General features: G+C 39.3%; 1 long non-coding RNA gene across 1 annotated transcript; it reads left to right on the top strand.

Moving 5' to 3' along the window:
* Window positions 1-2050: 2050 nt before the first annotated feature.
* LOC135320914 (uncharacterized) lies at window positions 2051-5919 on the top strand. The gene is made up of 2 exons (XR_010380289.1): window positions 2051-3205; window positions 4407-5919. It is a non-coding gene; the product is annotated as an uncharacterized LOC135320914 (long non-coding RNA).
* The last annotated feature ends 537 nt before the right edge of the window (window positions 5920-6456 follow it).

Raw genomic sequence — 6456 nt, 5'->3', positions numbered from 1 at the left:
GCACAATTTTTATTGTTATGCTCCATTTATAGTTATTGTAAAACATTGGCTATATTTCCTGTGTCGTAAGATACATCCCTGTAGCGTGTTTATGTTACATGGAGCAGTTTGTATAAGAAAGTTGGGTAATACAAAGTCTGGGGCGTGGCTCTGTCTAACCCATGTTCCCGGTCACCCTTCCTGTCAGAGCCCAGGCCCTCACTCCTGTCTGCAGGGGAGCAATTGGAGGCAGCCCTCATCAGCGCTGGCACCACCCTCTGAGTGACAGTGACAGCAGTGACTGTGTGTGGACGTGCAAAGTGTTGTTCCAGGAGCTTTACATGCATTTCTGCATTTAATAATTAAAGCCCTCCTGTGAGGAATCATTTTAGGTTTTTAATGAATAATACATTTTATTTTGATTTTGAGAGTTCAAACTTCCAGAAAATTTACTGGAATAGTACAATAAAGGCTTAGATACAGTTCACCTAAAAGGGCACTGTTTGCCCTTTTGTGTCTGGCTTATTTTCGTATAAACTTTCAAGGTTCATCCATGTTGTAGCCTCAGTCAGTACTTTATTGTTTTGGTTTTATAATATCCTTTTTCTTTTTTTTTCGTTTTTTCTCTATTTAAAAATATTTTCATTGAATTCTAGTCAGTTTATAATGTTGCGTCAGTTTATAATTTTGCATCAGTTTCTTGTGTACAGCACAACATTTCATTTATATAGGAACATACATGTATTCATTTTCATATTCTTTTTCAACATAAGTTACTATAAGTTATTAAATATATTCTCCTGTGCTATACAGTATAAACTTGCTGTTTACTCTATACATACTCAGTATCTGCAAATCTTGAACTACCAATTTATTTCTTCCCACACCCTCTCCCCTCTGGTAACCATAGTTTGGTTTCTATGTCTGTGTGTCTGTTTCTGTTCTGTAGATAAGTTTATCTTTTTGTTTGTTTGTTTTTTTAGATTCCACATGTGAGCGATCTCATATGGTATTTTTCTTTCTCTTTCTGGCTTACTTCACTTAGAATGACATTCTCCACGTCCATTCATGTTTCTACAAATGGCATTATTTTATTATTTTTTTATGGCTGAATAGTAGTCTATTGTACAAATATACTACAACCTCTTTATCCAGTCATCTGTCAGTGGACATTTAGGTTGTTTCCATGTCTTGCTATTGTAAATAGTGCTGCTCTGAATATTGGGGTGTAGGTATCTTTTTGAATTACGGTTCCTTCTGGATATATGCCCAGGAGTGGGATTGCTGGGTCATATGGGAGGTCAATGTTTTGTCTTTTGAGGAACCTCTGTACTGTTTTCCACAATGGCTCCACCAAACTGCAACCACAGTGTAGGAGGGTTCCCTATTCTCCACAGCCTCTCCAGCATTTATTGTTTGTGAACTTCTGAATGATGGCTATTCTGACTGGTGAGATGTGATATTTGATTGCAGTTTTGATTTGCATTTCTCTGATAATGATATTGAGCATTTTTTCATGTGCCTATTGGCCATTTGTATGTCTTCATTGGAGAAAAGCTTCTTTAGGCCTTCTGCCCATTTTTGGATTGAATTGTTTGTTTTTCTTTCTTATCAAGTGTAAAAGGTGTTATATATTCTGGGAATTAAGCCCTTGTCAGTCTCATTTATTGCAACTATTTTCTCCCATTCCATAGGTTGTCTTTTAGTTTTGCTTACTGTTTCCTTTGCTGTGCAAAACCTTGTAAGTTTAATTACATCCCACTTGTATATTTTTGCTTGTATTTCTATTGCTTGAGTAGACTGCTCTAGGAGAACATTGCTGAGATGTATGTCAGATATTTTGATTTTGTTTTCTTCTAAGAGGTTTATAGTGTCTTGTCTACATGTTTAAGTCTTTAAGCCATTTTGAATTTATTTTTGTGTATGCTGTGAGGGAGTAGTCTAACTTCATTCATTTACATGCAGCTGTCCAGTTATCCCTACACCATTTGCTGAAGAGGCTGTCTTTACTCCATTGTATGTTCTCACCTCCTTTGTCAAAGATTCAATGACCAAAAGTTTGTGGGCCTATTCTTGGTAATTTTGTTTATCCATTCATTGATGGATGGATATTGTTTGTAACCTTTGTCTACTCTGAATGATACTGCCATGAATATTGATGTGCAAGTTTTTGTGAGAATATGTTTTCATTCTGTTGGCTGTACAGTTGGCCCGCCATATCTGTAGTTTCCACTTCATGGATCCAGATGGCTGATTGTAAAGGGACTCAAACATCCTTGGATTATGGTATCCAGGGTGGGGGGTTCCTGAAACCAACCCCCCGAGGATACTGAGGGATGACTCTACATGTAGGAGTGGAATTGCTGAGCCATATAACTCTAACCTTTTGAGGAAACACCAGACTTCTCCAAAGAAGCTGCACCATTGTCCCTTTCCACTGGCCGCAAATGAGGTATCTCTGCCTCCTCAACGACACTTGTTATTGTCCATGTTTTGATTAAAACCGTCCTAGTGGGTGTAAAATGAGAACTCATTTTGATTTTGATTTGGCTAGTGATGCTGAGCTTCTTTTCATGTGCTTATCGGCCATTTGTGTATTTATTTAAATCCTTGGCAAATTTAAACATTGGGTCGATTTTCTTTGTATTGTTCAGTTGTAAGCATTTTTTATATATCCTGAATACTAGTCTCTTCTTAGATACATGCTTGGCAAAATTTTTCTCCTATTCTGCAGATTGTCCTTTCACTTTATTTTTTTAAGCATTAAAACAATTTCTTTACAGGGGAGGTAATTAGATGTATTGATTTATTTTATTTTTCTTGCTAAGCATGCACTCTGTCACTTGATATACCCCCTTCCCCTGTCATTTCACTTTCTTGATGATGTAATTTGTAACAAAAAGGTTTTAACTTTGATGAAGTCCAGTTTATCTGCTTTTATCTTCTATCACTTGTGCTTTTCGTATTGTATCTAGGAAACCAAAGCCTATCCTAGGACCACAAAGATTTATACTGTGTCTTCTTTTAGAAAGTTTATAGGTTTAGTTTTTACGTTTCTGTCTGTGATCAATTTTGAATTAATTTTTATTTATTTAAAATATGGGGGTCCAGATTCCAGATTCATTCTTTTGCCTGCAGATACTCAGCACTCCCTGCACCATTTGTTGAATAGACTATTCTTTCAATGGAGTGTTGTTGACACCCTTGTGGAAAACTGACTGTAAATGTAAGTTTTTCCCATGTCTCATAGATTTATTTATCCAAACTTATGCCAGTACCATTCTGACTTAGTACTATAGCTTTTTAGTACCCTTTAAAGTGAGTCCTCCAACTTTGCTCTGCTTTTTCAAGATTGTTTTGGCTGACCTGGGCCCCTTGCACTTCCATATGAATTTTGGGATCACTTTTTCAATTTTTGCAAAGAAGTCAGCTGGAATATTGATAAGGATTCCACTGAATTTGTAACTCACTTTGGGGAGTCTTAACGTTTTTAACAATATTGTCTACCATTCCATGAACATGGGATGTGTTCCATATATGTAGATCTTTTAAGTATTATTTCGGTGATACATCAAAATATTCAATGTACAAATCTTGTAAATTTTTGTTAAATTTATCTCTCATTTTATTTTTAATGCTGTTGTAAATGGAAAGGCTGAGCTTCTTGAGGGTAGGACTATATATTAATTTGTTTATTTCTAGGATTTCTACACAGCAAATACTCTAGGTTTATATTTGCTACATAAATCTATCCACAACTCTTCCCACCCCCGTGTTATAAGAAACCAAGACCCAGGTTAAGCTACCTGAACACCTATGTGGAAGTGAGAAATGAGACCCTTGGGTGGGGCTTTGTGAAGATGATACTGAGAGCTTATTTAGGATGGCTTCATCTTAAATTCCTTTAAACAACACTTCTGGTGTAGTCAGATACATTAAGATCATGCCCTTTTGATGTGCATAGGAGCTAAGACTATCATTTTCAAATAATTTCTAGTGAGAGTGTTGTACTTGAAATCAAATTTGCATCAATCTTTGAAGATATATGTTTCAGGAATTTTGACTAAAGAACACCTGTCTTTATTCATTAATGACAACTAAATTCTCAAGCAACATGTAAGAGTTTGAGCAAACTGCCCCAGCCCCGTAGTGCTGGTTGGCTGCAGCTGTAACTGGAGTCAGTGCTTACCTCTCCCAGCACGCTTGGGCTGATCTGCTCAAAGGTGTTCGTCCAAATGTTTGTCTGTAGTCTGTTGGACAAAGCCATAAAACATTGAGTTAATTTTGCTGGAATGCAATATATTCCTATTAATATTAAGTAAGCACATATTGAGTGCTTACTGTATGTTGGGAATTGTCCCTCAGCCTCACATGTATATTATTTCACTTAAAACTTCATATATTTCCTTGTTATTCTCACTTTACAGATAAGGAGACTGAGAATTAGGTCTTCTGTATTTTGGATGGAGCTCATTATCAATGACAGGAAGTTGTAAGGAAAAAGATATTGATTCATCCTGAGAAAATATTTTTCTGACCGTCAGCAGTGAAGAGGGTGAACACTGAAGAAGGTGATCATTGTTTGAGTGAGACGAGCCCCGGGTTGTACGGAGTCAGCATCCCTGTCCTGGACACGGCACGTGTAGATCTGTGTGGTGGGTGAGGCGGCGAGGCCGCGCAGGGAACGCGGATGCCGGGCCATTGGGCTGTGCTCAGGCCCGGTGGGGCTTTCTCCTAAGGGCAGTGGACCGTCATTGACAGATTTTTAGTAGGGGAGTGGGGTGCTCTCGTAGATCACTTTTGTCTTGTAGAATGCTTAGAAACATTTAGAAGGCTCTGCAGGAGGTGATGTGATGAGTCAGATTAGGGTGGCTGCCAGGTGTAGGAGTGTAGAATTTTCAAGTGGTTTTCAGTCCCAGTTTTGTGGCTGAGTAGCTGTGTCACTTTGGATGATGCACTCAAGGAAGTAAACAATTTATCTAATCAATTGAAGAAGTGATGTACCGACCTCCCAGGACTGCTGTGGTGATCCAGTGAGATAACGTGTTCACAGTGTGCAGCGTGGTCCCCAGCACACAGTCAGTGCTGAGTGAGTGCCAGTGAGTACCTGGTAGTTCAGGTGTGGGTGGTGGGACTCGGTGACTGAGGAAATCTGGGCCCTGAAGGTGGGGTCCAGTCACATCTGTGAGTGATGGGCCTGAGCTGGGAGAGGAAGGGAGACCTTGCCCCCCGACCAGGGGCCCTGGGTAGGACGGCTATGGGAGGAGCACCGTGAAGTCAGCTCTTTGCAGGTGGAGCTCGAGTTGCCTTTGAGATATCTAAGTGCATTGTCATGAGCTCAAAGAGGAGGTCTGGGCCCGGGCTGTGAATTTTCCTATAATCTTAATCCCTGAGGACGCTGAGGTATTGATCACTGAACGTGAAGACATACTTTACAGGACAAGTGAATAGTAGTATCATCTCTGTCATCAAAGCTCACATCTCTTTATTCATCACAAGTTTGCTATTGGGTACTTACAGAGCTCACTTCACCGCCATCCCCTGGGCTCAGGCTCCACAGTAAAGAGCTGGTGAGCCTCCCTCTTTTCCAGAAGAAGACACATTTAGCTGGTAGAATTCTGTACCTCGCCAGACTTAGAATTTTAGTTTGTTGTTTTAATTCTATTTTCTGTTAGCCATCTCCTGACAGGAGAGACGTTTTACCTCATGGACATATTTCAATTAGCTGTTACTGAGAATTGCTGATCTGATCCATAGTGTAAGTATTATATTAACCTTGTAGAGTATTTATCATTTTTCTGTCTTTGCCCTTTAATTTTGTATGCCCCTTCAAGTCTCTATCCTATTTGGGGCCTTATTTTTTTTAATTAAAAAATGTCTATTTGCAGTTAAGAAAACAAAAGAAAAGAAAAAATACACATGATAGCTAAACTTAGAAAATATCTAGTGTGTTTTCTGTCTCGGCAACGGAGGGTTCTAGAAACTCGTGAAAACCTTCATTACACAAGTTTCTTAAAATGCTGATTAAGAAATAAAACCTTCCTTCTTCATCTTTCAAGCTGCACAGCTAATTGTGAAGAAAGTGAGGGGAAATCCTCAGAAGCCAAGACAAACCAGAAAGCAGGGATTCTGGGTGATACGCGAGCCTTAGAAGCCCTGGGGTGCCTGTTGGCTCCTGTACTGAGTTTCAGTTGCCTTGACTGGAGGGTAGGAGGTGAGCCCGAGTCCTCTCACAATGGGAGTTGGATGACTGATCATATGTAAGGCCAAGCCCATCCCGAGAAGCATGGTTTACTAAAGGGTTAACTATGAAAAAAAATTCCTCAAGGTAAGACATTAAGGAAAGTCAATTTTTTTGGAAGAGGGGAAAAATAACAAATCCAAAGTAAGGATATAGTTTAAAGCTCTTCTGGCATGAGAGTAACCACAAACTCCTGGCAGAGAATCACAGCTACTCCTGGAATGAGAAGCTGTGGT

The sequence above is a fragment of the Camelus dromedarius genome, unplaced genomic scaffold (genome assembly GCF_036321535.1).
Source record: "Camelus dromedarius isolate mCamDro1 unplaced genomic scaffold, mCamDro1.pat HAP1_SCAFFOLD_164, whole genome shotgun sequence".
Lineage (NCBI taxonomy): Eukaryota > Metazoa > Chordata > Mammalia > Artiodactyla > Camelidae > Camelus > Camelus dromedarius.
The sequence above is the reverse complement of the archived record's forward strand: the minus strand, read 5'-3'. Positions and strand labels throughout refer to the sequence as shown.